At 36.9% G+C, this 19,737-nt stretch overlaps 1 non-coding gene across 1 annotated transcript; it reads left to right on the forward strand.

Annotated features, from left to right (window-relative positions):
* Positions 1–19,046: 19,046 nt before the first annotated feature.
* On the forward strand, positions 19,047–19,153 carry LOC118483407. The gene has a single exon (XR_004870695.1). It is a non-coding gene; the product is annotated as a small nucleolar RNA R71 (small nucleolar RNA).
* Positions 19,154–19,737: the final 584 nt, after the last annotated feature.

Consider the following 19,737-nt stretch of genomic DNA (forward strand, 5'->3'; position numbering starts at 1 on the left):
GGGTGTCGGAGGTGGAGGTGGTGGCGGAGTGGAGGTGGTGGCGGAGCAGTGGTGTCGGAGGTGCAGGTGGTGCCAAGAAGAGGTAAACGTCTGCGAGGAGAAGACTTGGGTCCATGTCTGCTCCAAGAAGAGGTCTCGCAGACCTTTTTTAATGAAAGGTCTGCGAGAAAACAAACAAGCTGCAGACATCTAACGTCTGCGCGCGTCTGCGTCGCACAGACATAAGTGGCCAGAAGTACTTCTGGCCAAAAAACAAACAGAACCTTAGTTAGTATTTGTTATCTATTAGTAAGAAATAAGTTGGTTATGACCAAACAAAAGTAATTAACTAAACCTAAGGGGTTGAAATTGGACAAGTTAGAAAGATGTTAAGTAAAAAAGAAGGAAAAATGAAAACACTGAATGCGTGTATGTTTGTGTCGGGTTTTAGAGAGAGAGAGGAATAACTCTTTCTAAATCAATCCAGCAAAATCAAGGTGAAATTAGTGTAATTCTCTTACATGTTTGAAGATTCTAAGCATTTGGCATCACCAAAACCTAAGGTATGTTGTAGAATTTCATTTGATGAGTTTTGATGTTAAAGGGTTCTTGAAAGATAAGAGCCTAATATGAATTGTAGCAACTAAATGTAAATTGATGTTGTAATAGTGGTAATTGATTTTTAAGTAAATCTGTGTAAAAGGCATGTAAAACCGAAGTATACATCATCCATAGGGTTATAGAAGCGGGGGTATTTCCTAGCAAGGACAACCATGGTCATGGACTATGGTGAGAATTAAATAAATGGTAGTCACCATTCACGGTTTTGAAGAGGACTATGAATGGCAAACTAAACGGGTCGTTTGCAGAGGTCCACAAACTATGGATTGGGCATATAAAACCGAAGTATAAACGACTCATGGGGTTGTAGAAGCTAAGGTATTGCCCATTATTACCAATCATAATCGAGGTTGTGGTTGGTGGGAATGCTCAATGCCTAACCGAAAGAATAAAATGGAAGCTAACGAATCTGGGTCTGAATTGTAGATTTCAGGCTTGAATATTGGGAGAAAAGTCCTAAGTATGGAAAACTTGAAGTTGGGTCAAGTTGGTGAAAATATGGTGGAAAACTGAAATTTTTGGCTAAGTGTAAAAATTTGCCCAGCACCAAAGCCTCCCGAAGAAGTGGCTCCATCGCGCCACATGAGGGAGAGACCCAGGCCCCCCTGCGGCGCGCGGAGAGTCGAAGTCAACGGGGTGGGTCAACAATCAACCCCAGCCCCTAGCGTCACGCGATGGACCAAGATGACTAGTACTTTGTAATCAAATATTACGTTACATCATATAAAACTTCCTTTTGTTAATCATGTAACTTGGTTTAATTCCATAAGTCAATACGGGATTTTAAATATTCGAAGAAGGGGTCATACAATGTGCCACATCAGCCAAATGCAAGATAAATGTCTTCCATTGGCCCTGGTCTAATTCCACAACCACAAGGGCAACAACCAAAAATGATACACATTCACTTGAATTTTGCTTCTCAAAACTCCGGGTGATTATAAAGCACAAAATATTGTGATCACACAGCTTAATTGCACTTCTTACCCTTAATTTTACTTTAATTTATCATTCAATGCTTCAATAATCTTCATTAAATCTCGAAAAAAGATGGATTAAGTATGATTACAAATTCTACGATATTATTTAGCATGCTTCTAGTGGATCATAAATGGACCGAGCACAACAAGACAGGACATGCAACGAGTCTCCCATGTTGTAATATTGATGACAACAACATTGAAACGGTGATTAGTCTTTGACCAATACTTTTCTCGGAGAATAAGATATGCATTTCACATTCAATGCAACTTAATATTGTGTAGCCATCTTTGTATGTGTATAAAAATATTATCGAACTTTGTCTTACGCCAGAAATAAATCACGAGGTTTAACTCTCGAGATGACGCTCATGATGCATTTATTCGTCTAATTTCAAGACAAGCTAATTCTACAAAGATAATGGCAGAATCCAACCAGGATACACATTCACCGCAAGGTTGGGTGGTAGTTATGTAACATACGACCTCTTGTACCACTAATATTGTATGTGTTGCCTCCGATGGGTTACCCATTCAAGAACTTACCTATTTGTTTTTAGTTGTCCTAATTGAGACCTCCCATGAGGTAACCCATCTTCGTACTACTCCCACCTAAGCACACTTAAATGTGGAGTTTTCATGTGATCCACAACCAATGCACCCAAAGCGTGTTGATGATTTAAGAGGCGGGGCATGCTTATGAACCAAGAATCTTTCTTGGCCACGACCGATGTGGGGTTTTCCTAGAGCGTTATAATGGTCCATTATAATTTTCAATGTATCATTACACCCCCTAGGAACTCATCATCCTTGATGAGGCTATGCCGCACCATCCCTAACAGAACAAGATTGGCTCTAATACCAAACATCTTGCCTCTTGTACCACCAATATGTGCTCCATAGCCAATGCGCTCAAAATGTGTTGGTTAAAGAGGCATGACATCCTTATGAATCAAGAATCTCTCTTGGCCACTACCAATGTGGAATTTGACTAGGGTGTTACTCCATGTTAATTTTTTTTTCTTTGTATCCTTAAGAGCATTCACATCCCACCCTCTATATTATCTTATACTCTAGATTTTAGAGTAAAATTAAGGAAAGCATCCAAAACATCACTTGATCTCATTCTCTATAATAGAGAACACTTTAGAGAAAATAAAAGCAAATCTCTATATCAAATCCAATCCTTTATAGTTTATTGTGAGTGTATACCAATGAGAAAAAAAATAAATAATAACATAAGTATGTGTGAGTAAGATAAAGATAGAAATGGAGAATGTGTAACATCCCATTTTGGATTTACATTATATGGGAAAATGGAAGTTTATAGTTCAGGTCCAAGATGTCAAAGACCAAACTATAAGGAGTATTTGTGTAATTTAAACCTCTATTGGTTACAAGCATATGTAAATATGAAGGTAAACTCATAATATAGTTAGTGTAACTAACAACTCTAATTAAGTTGAAAGAAAGTAAAAGTTTTAGGTAAATATGGAAAATACCAAACTCTAAGGACTAAAACTATAATAACACGGGTTTAGTGTGAATCTATACTATATAATAAAAGAAACCTGTTTTGGGACACTTGTTATTATCTCATTTAATTGATTAAAATTAATAATAATAATAATAATAATAATAATATTTAATCTAATCTAATACAAATAATAATAATATTTAATCTAATCTAATACAAATTCTTATTATTAATTCAATAACCTATTAACGACCAAAATGGGAAAAATAGTCGCACACTTCACGTTCAAAACTTTGCCTTTTCAGCATATGAGTGATAAATACTTCTTATATTTTTAAGATAACTATTTTTGATTTCAAAGTATATAAAATTTTAAAATACAAATTTTAAACATCTATCTATACTATATAATAAAAGAAACCTGTTTTGGAACACTTGACATTCTCTCATTTAATTGATTAAAATTATTAATAATACTAATACTAATAATATTTAATCTATTCTAATACAAATAATAATAATAATATTTAATCTAATCTAATCTAATACAAATTCTTATTATTAATTCAATAACTTATTGTTAAACTAAAACTTCAATAGAATCTTAAATCATACCTAAACAAGTTTCGAAATTCATAATAATATCAATATGTTAGACTAAATATATTATTGATATATATATATATATATATATATATATATATATATATATATAAAATATATTATTGATATATATAACTAAAATTATTATCAATAATATTAATAATAGGTTTAGAATCAAATACAAAGATTCAAAAAATAAGAAGTCGTACAAATGGCATCAAATAGACTCTGATTGACCTCATTCAACCGACATTAGAGCCGTCTTATCGAACTCTACGACATTAATTATTATGTACGAGTTGATGGGTTACATTTATATTAACTCATTTATGTCAATATGGTATGTAAATGTCTATGTCTTTGTTTTGCATTTACATGAAATATCTATACTATATAGTTTAAATTGTTCAACCCGTGTAACACACGGGAACTAATCTAGTTATGCAATAAAACATTTTTAATAAATAACTACATATTACATTATATATAATAATGAAAATCACAAATTAATGTTACATTTACATTTTATAAATCTAACAAATACTAACTGTAAATCTCTAAAAACTTTTTTGTAGACAACATTGGATGTCCTCCTCAGATGATGACCATTTTTACAATCAACATTATAAGTTCATCTATAATTTTGACTCTGGAAAAAATCACGTATAGACCATGTGAAAACGCCAATTATTTTAAAAACAAACCAATTCTGGATCCCGATTGTCCTTGAATTTTATTTATTGTCATCACGAAACATACAACGAGAGAAAACTGTCTTTTTTTTATCTTGTGTATTACACTAGGCTGAACAAATGATACAATGTGACATTAAAAAGTGTACGTATTTATTATTATTTTTTTAAATGGATTTTTCTTAGGTTATATTTTTTATACAAACTAAACATATTATTAAATTTAATAAGAAACTTGTTATTAAATAAGGATTATATATGGGGATTTTAAATCATAAATTTAAATTACAGATAAGAACGAAAATTAGTTTGGAGACAATTTAGGTATGAATTTAATTTTGATATTATAACCATAATATACCATAGTGAATATTTGACTTATTAAAATTTCGGTATTCATTTGTATAAATCAGTAAATAATTATTTTGTATAAATCAGTAAATAATTATTTCTACGTATGTAATGAGTGACATTCATATGTTAAAATAAAATATAAGTAAAAATCGTGAGTTTAAAGTAGAGAATGTCACATGACATTAACTGGAATTGTTATTATTAAATTTTATTCAATAAGAAATAATAAATATATAAAATGACTTAGTTACCTTTTGAGTTGACAGAAAAATGGATAGAGTTAACAAGTTGGATGAATATGAAAAGATTTTAAAACCACAAGTACTAGATAAAAAGAACAAACATTTAAACGAAAGTCTTAAAAGTGACCAAACCTCTTAGATAAGGCATTTTACTCTTTCTATCACCTACTTTCCCGCCTATAATCTTTTTTGTTTGAACGATAAATTTCTTTTATTCTTGTCGTCTGTGGGACTTGCAAGGGCGTAGCTTTGTGGGGGCGGCCGACCCCTCGAACTTTTCGGTCAGTAGTGGAGAACATGTAGTTTTCGTATAGAAATTTTTGGGTATATACGTTTTGACCCCCCGGTTTTATAGAAATTTTTGGTATATACGTTTCCGACACCCGGTCAAAATTCTCAAGCTTTGCCATTGGGAACTTGGACCTAAGACCTACCATTTCCAGAGAGTTTAAAGACTTTATCTTTGTGAATGGACCACTACCCATAACTTTTTCCTTTGCCTCCAATTACCAACACCTCCTTTCACATTTTTACCCACCTCAATTTTCAAGATGATGTTTATGAACTTTTTAGTACAGCATATCTTTTCTTTTTTGGTTTCACTTTGCAATTATTATTATTATTATTATTATTATTATTATTATTATTATTATTATTATTATTATTGATTTTACCTTACAATTTGAGATAACTATTATTGATAACTATTTTTGGCTTTTTATTGATAACTATTAATTTATGAACTTTTTAGTTCTATTTTTGGCTTTCTATTGATAACCATTAATTTAATGATAACTATTTTTGGCTTTTTATTGATAACTATTAATTTATAAACCTTTTAGTTCTATTTTTGGTTTTTTATTGATGATAAGAGATCATGTACAAGATAAGAATTCCATACAAAGTGTAGGAAATAATCATAACCACACATTTGTGTTTCTTAATTTAAGGGGGAAGGGTATCATAGTCTTTTCTCGCTTGAACTAATTTCCTCCTTAATTTTCAAACGGCTATAACTTTTCATACGTTAATATTTTTTTTAAATTACAGCGTATTAACTTAGTGACCATTTCATTCTCTTTAATTCAAGTAGTCTATTGCTATAGTTTTTTTTTTTTAATTATAGGACTTTGAATACCCATTACGTGATTACGTGATTTTGAATAACCAGTAACCATTACGTGATTTTAAATACCCAGTACCCATTACGTGATTACATGACTTTGAATACCTGATACTTGACTACGTGATTTTTGAATACCCAGTACGTGATTACACATTCAGTGTAATTTGTTATAATTAATGGAATACAATTATACTTATTACATGATTACACATTCAATAATAAGAACATAATTGTTTATGCTTTATTATGTGATTAAATCTCTAATATACGACATTATGCCGTTATTATAGGTTGATTTCACTGATGTTTTGTATATAATGTATCCTTAATACGTGTAAATCAAGGATCAAACCTCTCTCCTACATTTGGTATACTTATTTTCTCTTATAGAATAACCTTTATCTTTTATTGATAACTATTAATTTAATAAACTAATAGCATTATTGATAACTATTAATTTAATAAACTAATAGCATACGGCATATTTTTCTTTTTGGGTTTTACTTTACAATTTGAGATAAGTTTGATATTTTAAGTAGATATATATTAATTTAGTTTGTCATAAGTTTTTATTATTATTGTACTAGGGGTAAGACCCCGTGTATTACATGTGTTGCATAAATATAATTTTATATTTATATACTACTAGGTTATCACCCGGGATTACTTCCTGGGCTAGAGAAAGTTATTTAGATTAATTATTAATATATAAAGAAAATAATACAAACAAATTGATCTTACGTGTATTCAAAACAAAGTGACATAATGAATTCAAAAGTATGTTGATGAGACAAAATGAATTCAACACTTACTTTTATGACATAAATATTCGAACGACCAACTAAATCTTTATTAATACAGGGAAAGTCGAAAGCTAAAACCAAACACCTAAGTGGTTACATCATACATATTACATTCCACCAAACTATCTATATCATTACACTTAGAGGGCTTTCCATTCCTCCCAACTAAGCGTATTCATTATTGCTCAATTACCGATCCATAAGAATCCAATAACTTTGACCTTTTCGACTATTTTCTGCAAGAATGATTGCTTTTCGCTAAAAACCCATTCATTTCGGCTCTTCCACATAACCACATCATGGCCAGAAATAACAACATGCACCACCTTCGCTTTCTTCTTCGACACTTTAATGTGCCTCTGCATTTCCAACAAACCTTCACATGAAAAGCAAACACTATATATGCTATATATTAATTAAAAATTAAAAACCATATATATATATATATATATGCATACGAAGGATATGGCGGCAATGGTATGAAGAGCCGTAAAAGACGTGTACTAAAATGGCCCGTTTGAAACGTACTAAATTGACCCGTTCCATAATGCACCCAACCCGCTTATCTTGTAAGCTCCTAGTAGTAAAGCAATTCCAACATGAAGGTAATAATCTAAGCAAATTCACATGAATATTTTTATTGTATGCTCAGGTAAACAAATTTTCTCTATGTATCCTTGCTAAGACAAAATTGCTAACAAAACATAATAACCAACAATAAGAAAACACTACACCCAAAGGTAAATATAGTAATAAAATATTATAAAAATTAAGATAATAAAAAGTATAAACTATTTTCGATTACCACCATCCTTTTTTAATGCAAGATATAATGTACTAAATACATGCTAGAGTAGTACTTAGAATTTAATAGTTGAGATACTGTTGTCATATGTGTTATCTTTGATTACTAAAGAACTGGACCAGGATAGTTTAAATTGACCATTGATTAACATCATGCCTAACATTAGGCCCAAGGCCGACTGGCCATTGATTAACATCACTAATATAAAATACAATATCCCTAGTATAAAATACATTGAACAACATGTATAAAAACTAGAAATATATGAAAATATGAATGGTTCAGTTTAGTTAATTTTGGTTAAATGAGGGTACAAAATAATCGATAAGCGTTTTCGGTTAATTTGGGTTTCAGTTAATTAGTTTTCAGTAAACTCAGTTTTTGGTTGATTTCAGTTTAGTTTTGGTTAACGATTCAGTTATTACTCACTCTTAGACACGATTAATAATGTAACATATCAATTTTTTTAATTAAAAAAACTATAACAATACTATACTCAAATTAAGGAGAATAAAATACTCGTTTATATGGTGTAATATAAGAATAAAAATATATTAACATACCAAAAGTTATGACTGTTTAAAAATCGTGGGCGAGTTAGTCTTTTATAAGGGGATAAAGTGTAACTACTAACTAATTATCTATAATTTTGTTAAAGATGAGGGATTAAAGTATAATTTAGATGAGATGATTAACTTGATGGTATTTAATCAGTTGACATTTTGTAGCTATTAAACATTCTGGGATAATGACTAAGTACGTTGGGCTTTAATCACTTGTACACTAAAGCATCATCTACTTGTACCTTTTAATCAACACGTCAATACTGACGAAGACAACTGTTTTGGTCAAAAATTACCTAAGTAATTAAGTGATCAAATTAGTTTTGTGAGGTAGTGTGCTAACAATGTGTATTACAAATATCCTGGTTTGGTTGATTGCAAAAACAGTTTTCAGGATATAGCTCAGGATATCGAGCTATATCTATAATCAAACGATGAGCAAAAAAGTAAAGGGTGACACGAGATGTACGAGGAAAGCCCTTGATTAATCTAGATCACCGGCACAAAACCTCGGGAGCTGACAATCGCAGCTGCCTTGTTCTTCTTATTACTTCAAATGTCACGATACAGTGCAGGATATGATGCGGATCGACTAAGTGTGACAATATAATTCGAGTGTGAGTGTATGTGTTGCGAGCTAGTAGAGACCTAGTAGAGAGCAGAAGTGTGTAAAAAATTCGTGTGTTCCTACTGATCCGATCATTCCTTTACATAGCAAAAGAAATAACAACCTATCCTAAAAACGAGGGATGCTTCGAATATTCCCCTATGAACGTTGGAGACCCTTTCTTTGCGGCTTCAACGTCCCTTTCTTAACCATCTAGTCCGAGTATTCGGGTGAAGTAGTCTTCTTGATCGTTATAAGCATGCCTTGCTAATCTGCACGTGAACAATTAGTCATTACCAGGATACTGAATCAGAATGTTACCAATATCCTGATCTGGTATCCTGATCACAATCAAAAGTAATAGAGTCAGAATATAATCCAGGATATATGTTCAGAAAACCACCAATAACAATTGTCCCCAAAATATATCTGTTAGAATTCTAAATTCAAACGGATATATTTTAAATCTTATCTCTTGGATCGAGGCAATTAAGTTGAAGAGACTGTTGAAGTGACAACGTGCAACTTCCAACGCGGTTAATACTCAATGGCTATCTATCTCACCCCTATATCTTCTCTTTTTCTCATTGATAATCAACCATCTTCCTCAGAATTCTCAGGTATTTTCTCTCTTCCTCTTCTTTGTTTTTCTCCGTAATACCTCATTGTTCCCTATGGCTAGTCGAACAAGATCGCATACAGCTGACTCGATTCCAACCTTCGAAGACCAGAATCTTCTCAAAGAACCTGAAAAAGAAGTTTGTTCATTCGATAATGCCGATATCGCCGCCCTAAGAGCCTCCGGTGCTTTCCCCGCCGACGCGATTATTCGTCCGTTCGACCCAGAGGTCCGATCGGACGTATCTTCCAACGAGTGGGTGTGCTTTCTGGCTTACCCTTTTTCCATAGGGCTCCGGTATCCTTTCCCAGCTTTCATTTCCCGTTTTTTCGAACTCACTGGCCTTAGCTACGCCCAAACCATGCCTATGGTCTGGCGTGTGCTAGTTACCTTGGACCAGATCAAATCTCGTCATATTCCTGATCTCTGCATTGAAGATCTTCCTGTCGCATATCGTCTTCGTTCTCATGACAACAGCCGTTTTCTTCTTTTTTCAACTTCCAAAAATCCCCTTATCCTCAAGGCCATAAAGAATGAAGATAAGTGGCAACGAAAGTTCTTTTTTGTAAAAAGGGATTCCATCCCTAAGGGTTTTGACCTTCCGGTGAAGTGGTTGACCTCTGGTAGGATTTAGGGTTTTAGGAATATCCCCAAATGTATCCTGAAACCATATCCTAAACTGATATCTTTATTTCCTGTGCTGCAAACTTCAAAGAGCTAGCCCCTCCGAGTGTAGAATCAGAGCAAAGGATCAAGGATATCTACCGACTCCCGGAGAGTGAGAGAACCTTTTCCCCATCCTTCGCAAGTTCAAACCAAAGATCTAGTTCCGACATGTCTGGTAAGTACATTCATATATATGAAACTAATTACAATTTATAAGTATTCAAAAGTTAAGTATTTCTCCCTTTTATGTAGCACCAGCCAAAGTTCCAGAAGTCTTTGATCTCGATGAGTTGGACAGCTATTCTGCTCCTATCCAGGTGAAGAAGGAGCCAAGCCCTAAAGAAACCACGTTATCCAACACCACCGGTTCGAAAGCGGTTGCCATCCCGAAACTTTTTCCAGCTACTAAAACACGTACTTCCAGTGCCCGGAAGAGGAAGGAAATGGACTCCTCTGCTACCTCTGAGACCTTTCCTTACGAGAATCACGGATTCAATGAAGCGAGTGGGTTCATGACTTCATTCCTCAACCAGGTAAAAATTTCTATCCTGTATCCTGCACATATATGTTGAACCACTATCCTGAATAGCCTGTATATGTTGATACCTGTGTTCTTGGTTGTAGGGCCTTGAACGTCTCATGCACCTATACGAGGAAGCTTGTGGGCTCAACAAAATGCTGGAGGTCAAGCTGAAGAAGGCCGAAGTCACCATCGCCGATCAAGGAATGATTGCCGCCGCCAAATCCCAGCATTACGAAGACAAATTCAAGGCGATGACCCAGGAACATCAAGCCGCTATCAACAAGGCTAACCAAGACGCTCAAGCCAAGCAAGACGCCACCCATCTTCAACACCAGCAGGATATGAACACTTACCGAGAAGGCCTTAAAGGGTATGTTGTAATTTCCCTCCTTCAAGCCAGGTTAAAGATGGCTTATAAGGCCAAAGCCATGGGCTTTGAATGCCCCTCCTGGAATGTTAACGCTTGGGAGGCGAAATTAAAGGATCTCGGGGGTAATCCTGTGGAGAATCCTGCGAAGCCTACGGGTGAAGAGCCTTCCAAGGCGGCAGAGGAAGCGGCTGATGCTGGTGGCGATGCTGAGAAGAATCCTGATGGTGATGTCGGTGCGGGTACTAGAGGAGATGTTGTGGTTGAAGAAGGTGCTGCTCCTTGAAAGCAGCGAAGTGGGCGATGATGGATATTCATGCCTAGGCCGGAGCCCACTTTTTAATTTCTGATGGTTGTGGTAGTTGCCGAACAATTTACTTTCCTTGTCTGTTAAACAATTTATTTTCCTGCACTTAGACAATACGATGGCCAAAGGTGGAGGGATCCTGAGTTTCAGGACGAAGCCCTTGGTCATCGATCCTTAGTATGTTTTATTTTGAACAATTTAACAATTGAAGGTGGAGGGATCTTGGGTTCCAAGACGAAGCCTTCAATTGTTTAAGTAAATATGGTTAAGACTAATTGTGTTTCTGGTGGATGGATCTCGGTTTGAGATGAAGCCAAAAACACAACCTTTTGCTATGTTAATAAACTAACCTCTTTTGGCCTTATCCCTTGTTGTCCACTTTTACTTTGCAAATATTGTTATGTGTTGTTAGATTTGAATATAGTTTTAATTTTCAATCTTAGCATAATATTTCAAACATTCTGACCAAATATCCTGAGAATATATCCTGGTCAGGATACTCATGAATATTTTATCAAGACTTTTGTCAAACATAGTTTCAAAAACTTAGACAATTTAGATAAGGCTTTTAAAGAATAAAAAGGAGAGATCAGAAATACACCTCAATCCTTAAACTTCAATCCTCTTGCAATCTTTCCATCGAAAATGTCCCCAGTCTGGGGAACTTAGTGAACCAAGTCCAAACTTGATCCTTTAAGCTTTTCACTAGGCCTTGAGAGGAATGTCCCCTGTACACATCGTTTTTAAATACTTAGGAACTTATGTGCATCAATCACAACTGATTTTACACTTGTACATAACTTTAGAATTACAGGGGATAAACCCTAAATATCCTGGAGATAGATCCTCAATATTCTGGGGATAAACCCTAAGTATACTGGGGATAACCCAAATTTTCATGTGCTACAGGCGGGAGTGTATAAACTCCAAGACTTAGAAAGGTGGGAACCTTTAAACCTTCGAGAGTATGAAAATACCCTTTTGTGAGAGAGGGTGATCAATCCTCATATACCTTTAGGATCCAGGATATAGCCAATAATAACGAAATTGTCAGCTACTTTTACATGGACTCGTCCCTCTATCTTGAACTATTCCTAGATAACTTGCGCTACAGGCTGGGTGTTTAAACCCAATTCAAAAGAAAGGTGAATACCTTTAAACCTTTGAAGGGATTAGAATTTCTTAATCGTGCAAGAGGGGGCCAATCCTCTAATCTTTCGAATTATCCCGAGTGTATATCCTGGAGCTATATCCCGGAGCATATTCTACAAAACAACCTTGAACTAAGGTAGGTGTTAGCTTGGCTAACACCCCTCTGATGCTTAAGTCAGTATTGGGTTCAAAAGGAATAAAATAAGATTATATTTAAAAGAGATAGAATTCATACCATTCTGAGTAAGAAATTAAATTCTAAACTCAATTGAAATAGGCTTTAAGGTGTATAGCATTCCAGGATCTTGGCAATATATCCCCCTGCATATTCTTAAGCATGTATGCTCCTTTCCCAGATTCCGATTCAATCTCATATGGTCCTTCCAATTTTGGAGCTAACTTTCCATCAGCAGGATTAGTAGTATTCTGAAAAGCCTTCCTTAATACCCAATATCCAACTTGAAACCTTCTAGTCCTTAGGTTTTTATTATACGCTCTGGATATCCTCTGTTGGTATGCTGCCATTCTCAACTTTGTCGCATCCCTAGTCTCATCGACAGTATCCAATTCTTGGCATAGAGCTTAAGGATTCTTCTCAGGATCCCAGAGATTGGATCTTGTTGTAGGTATCACCATTTCTGTCAGGATCACTGCTTCTGCTCCAAACACTAAGGAAAACGGAGTTTGCCTAGTTGCACTCTTTAACGTTGTCCTATCAGCCCATAAAACAAAGGGTAACTATTCTGCCCATCTTCCTTTCTTAGCTCCTAGTCTTTTCTTTAAATTGTTGACAATTATCTTGTTCGAGGATTCTGCTTCTCCATTTTCTTGAGGATGTACCGGAGTAGATGTAATCATCTTAATCCCCCAACTTTTGCAAAAATCAGTAGTCCTTTTACTGATAATCTGAGAGCCATTATCATAAATTATCTCGGCTGGTATCCCAAACCTAGTCAGGATATTCCTCTTTATGAAGGATACTACTTCTTGGTGTCTGACTTGAACAACTGCCTCAGCTTCGACCCATTTGGAGAAATAATCTGTCATTGCCAACATAAAAACTTTTCCTCTTGGAGCTTTTGGCAACTTTCCCACTATGTCCATACCCCGTTTCATGAATGGCCAAAGGGAAGCAATAGGATATAGTGGTTCAGCAGGTTGATGTAGTATATTGCTGTGCCTTTGACACGCATCACATCTTCGAGCATATTCTGCGGCATCTTTCCTCATCGTCGGCCAATAGTATCATGTTCTTAACACCTTCGAGAACAACGATCTGCCCCCAGTATGGTTGCCACAATCCCCTTCGTGTATATCCTGAAGTACTTCCTTAGCTTCAGGATCCTCCAAGCACCTCAGGTATGGTCCTGCAAGAGATTTCTTATATAGAAATAATAGTGAATCGAGATACCTTCATCCTAAAAACCTTAGGATTCTCATCCTTTGGGATGTGTCCTTCTCTGAGGTATTTCATGATTGGGGCCGTCCAGGACTTAGGATCCTTCTCAGGATACTCATCATCAGGATCCTGGATACTTGCTATGATGTGTGTCAGTGTGTATATAATTTTAGATATATATAAGCCCTTTTTACACTTTTAGCCAAGTTTTAAATTTATAAAACACGATATTTACTAACACTAAACACACATATGGGCAAGTGCACCCATCGTGGACGTAGTATAGTGTTGGTAAGATACCGAGGTCGTCCAAGGACACAAGAGCTTTTAGTACCAGTTTATCCTCAACGTCTAATCAAATCAAAAAGTTAGAAAAGGTTTTTAAACTAAGAAAATAAAAACTAACTAAATGCTGAAAAATAAAATAAAAATAAAAAACAGATAGACAAGATGAATCACTTGGATCCGACTCGTGTATTAGTATAACCTTTGATTATTTTCGCACTTTTGCACTTGTTTAAGAGATTATCTTAGTTATTGTAGTAGGCCCCTCTTTTGAAGGTGACGTTACCCTCAACCCAGTAGTTTGAGTCAGCAAGGATACAATCCTAAAGGGTCGGATTATTGAAAGATAATGAATTAAGTTATTAATGCAAATTATGGTAGGCCCCGCTTTTGGCGGTGACGTTACCCTCGGCTAAGTAGTCTGAGTCAGTAGGGATACAGTCCTAAATAGCCGGGTTATAGTATTAATAGTAGTTAACTTATGAGGGAGTCAAAGAGTTTGGATCCCCGCCATCCAATACCTATGGGCATTGAAGGAGATCCTACTAAATTTGACCCAGGTCCCTTGCAGGACCTCTAAACGCTGAATAAGGGCAAGACCCTTACCAAACCGTTCCCTTAACCCCCGACCAGGTAGCCAACATACCTCCATATAGACCGTGGAGATATGAATGGTGAAAATCTTTTATTTTATATAGACAGTAAAATAATGCCAAGACACCACGGACAAACGATAAGGAAAGATCACCTTCAACATAAGTAACTAGTTATTAAAGTCATTAATACAAAACCAAATAAAAAGTGCAAAAGATTAAAAATAAAAAGTATTATACTAAACACTTGTCTTCACCAAGTGATGTAAGAGACTTAGGCAAACATGGCCTTGATTGTCAAGAACTCTTACGATCAATCTTGGATCCCGAGACGACTCATACACTCTATGATGGACAATGGATGATGGTGGTGGATGATGGTGTTGTGATGGTGGTGGGTGGTGGATGAAGTGTGAGAAAGGTGGTGTGCCAAGGGATGAGTTGAAATGAAGCCAAGCACTCCTATTTATAGGCTGAACAGAAGGCTGGGCACGGCCCCGTGTCCGCTAGACACGCCCCCGTGCCCGTCTGACACTATCTCTCTTCATTAATTGTAATTCGCAATTACAACTAATGCGCCTGCTGTACTTTCGCCACGCCCCCGTGCTCACTGGACACGGCCCCGTGGTGGGCAATAGAAGCTTCTATAGGTTTGTCTTTTCTGCTGCTTCTTGGGCACGGCCCCGTGCTGGCTGAGCACGGGGCGTGTTCAGTCTTCTGACTTCTCTATTCTTGCTTGGGAGGATGCGGTGAGGGGTCGGGCAATCCACTTTTGTTCCTTTTCTTGTATTTATGTTAGATTTAGCTGTCTTTTTGCTTCTTTTGTGAATTTGAGCTCATTTCATCCTGAAAATACAAAAGGAAGACAAAAACACTCTTTTTCCAATATTAGTACTTAAAAAGGGTTAGTTTTATGCCTTAATTGATGTAATTTATATGTTGCATTTTACACACATCGAATACCCCCACACTTGAACTTTTGCTTGTCCTTAAGCAAAACTCTTTAAATATGTGGCTTACACTCCCAAATGGAATGGGTAGAAGAGAAGGTTTTTTTGGCTTGTCATAGAGTGTCGGGAATCCAAGATCTTTTTGGTTTTATTTTTATTTATTTACAATCCTACTCGTTATGATTTATTTAGAACGTTTCATAAGAGAAATTACTTATTTGGGCATAGCATGCCTTTTTTTTAAAAAATTTCATCTATATACAAGTTCACATACCTCACGGGGGATCACTCAACACTCGGCCGAAGGTGTATTTTTAGTGAATCACTCGAGAGCGGCATGGAACTTATTCCTACCATAAGCTTGCCAAGCAATCAATCCTCCTCCTTTTTAACTTCATACCTTTGTAAATATCAAGAGGGCTTTTTGGGTGAAGGGTTAGGCTTGGGCTAAAGGTGGGTGGTTGGGTTAGTGGTTAGTAAAAGGGCGAAAAGGCGTAAAAAGCGTCGGTTTTCGTAAAACACTTTGTTTTATTGACTTTTTTTTGTCACACGAAAAACCGAGCTTGTTACTAAAATAAAGGGTGAAAATAAAAAGAGTTTTTGGTGGGTAAAAAGGGTTTTTAGGGTAAAGAAATGAAAGGTTTAGGCTCAAAGGGGGTTAACTAGGGGGATTTTGGGTAGGTGGTAAAAAAATGAAAAATAATGGTGTAGAAAAAAAAAATGGGTTAGTCCTAATGCCTCCATCATTTACTTACTTAGGTTTAAGTTGGTAAGGACTGGGAATGAATCGTCGTGGCAAGTTCTAGAGTCGTAAGAACCAAGCGGCTATTCACACAAGAAACGAAAAATGAGCATTTAGTCAAAAGATGTAAATTTTGTATGCTCAATAAAGGCTCAAAACTCACTTTTCTGGGAATGGATTTTTATGTGATCAAGTATATATAATCAAATTTTAACTAAGCTTGTCATGCCGTTTCATAATTTTCTTATGTTGGTTCTTGTTATCACGACGCTCTCAGTTGTAAATTTGTAAAAATATAACCTTATTAATCTTAGGCTTCCAACTTAAACTTTAGACAAATAAAAAAAATGAAAATTTTTGAAAAATTTGGGGTGTTTAGCGGTTCCAACAGAGTTTTGTGTAAGGCTTGTTAATAGGACTTGCAAAATTTCAAGGTTTTAGCTTCCCCCCACACTTAAATTACACATTGTCCTCAATGTGTCCCAAAAATAAATTTTTAGGTTGATTGGATGTGTAATACGGTGTTAAAAAGCAAAGATTTATGTTACTGGCAGTCTGGACACGGCCCCGTGGGGACCGGACACGGCCCCGTGTTCAGGTGCCAGTAACAAAAATTTAAGAAATGAGACAGAAGCCTGGACACGGGGGCGTGTCTGGTGAGCACGGCCCGTGTCCAGTTACCTGAACTGGGCAATTTTCTGCAGGGGGTTTAGCACGGGGCCGTGTTGGTTGGACACGGCCCGTGTTGAGCCTTCTGTAACGGAGAAATTTATGTCGGGTTGCCTTGTTCTTGTGCATGGGGTCATTTTTCTCGTTTCCCTTTTCATCCTTTACCACCATGAGTGTGTTTTATTCCTGCAAAATAAAACTAAGAGATTAAATTAAACTAAGGTTAGTTCCGCGGAATGCCTCCGTGGTGCGCCACGTTTATAAGGGTCATTGGCTAGACCCAATGTGAGGTTATATGTTTTCTGAGTGGGATGTTTGGCATCCCATGTTACACCGTCGGAGAGCCGCATCCAAACTTGAATCAATAACCTTCATGTAGTTGATCGGGTCGTCGTCTTCTATTCTCTTCCCAACTCCGAATTTTACTTCATCATCCCCGTACCTCAAGGTGAGCGTTCCATCATTCATATCTACCACTGCTTGTGCGGTGGCAAGAAATGGTCTCCCTAATATGAGGGGGACCTCGGTGTCTTCCTCCATATCGAGTATGACAAAGTCGGCCGGATAGACGAATTTGCTTACCTTTACCAGGACATTTTCGATGACACCTTGTGGGAATTTGACGGATCGATCAGCAAGTTGTATGCTCATTTTTGTAGGACTCGTTGTTCCTAGGCCGAGTCTTTTAAACATTGATGAGGGCATGAGGTTAATGCTAGCCCCAAGATCGGCTAGTGCATTACGAACGGGGGAATCCCCGATTGAGCAGGGAATCATGAAGCTTCCGGGATCGATTTTCTTTTGGGGAAGTTTGTTGAGTACGAGAGCAGAGCATTCTTCGCCTAAGTTAACTAATTGCAAAGTTTCAATTTTCTTTTTATGAGTGAGGAAGTCCCTCATGAACTTAGAGTATTTGGGCATTTGGGTTAGGACATCAATAAAAGGAATATTGACATGCAATTGTTTTAACAGACTTTCGAATTTTGCGAATTGCTCATTGGTCTTTTGACGAATTAACCTACCGGGGTACGGAACTCGAGGAGCCTTTGCAGGCTCTGATGGCGGAGGGGAGTTCTTTTCCTGCAGAGGCGGGGGTATAATTTCTTCTGTTGGCGGTGGCGCCTCCGCAGGCCCCACGGTTCGGTTTCGTAATGTGATGAGATGAACTTGCGCTTTTGGGTTTGTTTCGGTATTGCTTGGTAATGCACCTTGTGGTCTCTCGGAAAAATTTTGAGCTAGTTGATTTAGTTGTTTTTCTATGTTTTGAATACTAGCTTGTTGATTTCTAAAATTTGACTCTAATTGTAGAAACCTTTCCGAGTTTTTCTTTTCAGTGTCGGAGATGAGGCGAGATACAGTATCTTCAAGCCTTTCTCGTCCACCTTGTTGAGTGAAATTTTGTGACTCGTTTCTTGGTTGTTGAAAGTTTGTTCGTTGGGTTTGTTGGTTACTACTATTGTCGGGCTCTCTCCAACCAAGGTTTGGGTGGCTTCGCCATCCTTGGTTGTAGGTGCCCGTTGGAGGACCCGACGGCCTAGGTCTATTATCAATGTAGTTTACCGACTCTTGTTGATCTTCCGTTTCTTTCATACAACTCCAATTTTCATGTGGCCCACCACACCCTTCACAAGCCATAACCGAGACTGTTTTTGTCATTTCTAATTTTTTTTATTTTTGAAGAAAGGGCCTCGATTTGGGCTTGCAAAGAAGTGCTTTCATCAACCTTATGGGCGCCCGGGGCAATAGATTTATTGCCTCGGGGAGTGTGCCACTAAAAATTGGTTTGAGCAATTTCCTCAATTTGGGTATATATTTCATGCGGACGGCGATTACCTAAAAGTCCCCCGGAGCTAGAGTCAAGTGTCTGCCTTGTGTGTGGCAACAATCCATTATAGAAAGTGGATACTTGTTGCCATATCGCAAGGCCATGATGTGGACACTTGCGTAATAGTTCCTTGAACCTTTCCCAAGTTTCATATAAGGATTCCCCGTCCTCTTGTGAATATGTATTAATTTCAGTCATTAATTTAGCCGTTTTAGCGGGAGGGAAATACTTATATAGAAAATTTTGGGCTAGTTCATCCCAGGTGTTTACCGATCCAGCTGGGAGGGCGTTGAGCCAAGCTTTCGCTCGGTCTTTTAGTGAAAAAGGAAACATTCGGAGGCGGATGGCGTCATTTGATGCTCCATTGATCCGAAAGGTATCACATATTTCTAAGAAATTAGTAATATGTAGATGGGGATCCTCGTCCGCAAGCCCATGGAAGGTTGCGGAGTTTTGGAGCATTTGTATCAAATGCGGCCGAAGTTCGAAGTTATTGGCTTCAACATTCGGTGCATTGTTAGCGGTGCCTAGGTTACCTACGGTGGGTCGTAGATAATCCATAAGGGTACGTTGGTCCGCCATGGGTGGATTCCCCGAAACTTTCTCTTGGTTTTTAGCTTTTAGTCTTTTTCTGAGAAAGCGTTTGGGTTCTTCTAGAGGTTCTTTTATATCCTTATTAGAACTGGAGCTCATACACTATGTAGGATGGCGTCTGGTTCCAAGTCCTGCAATAAAAACAGAAAAGAATGCTGGTCAGAAGGTTCACCACGGCCCCGTGCTCAGCGAAC

This window comes from Helianthus annuus, chromosome 10 (genome assembly GCF_002127325.2).
Source record: "Helianthus annuus cultivar XRQ/B chromosome 10, HanXRQr2.0-SUNRISE, whole genome shotgun sequence".
Classification (NCBI taxonomy): domain Eukaryota; kingdom Viridiplantae; phylum Streptophyta; class Magnoliopsida; order Asterales; family Asteraceae; genus Helianthus; species Helianthus annuus.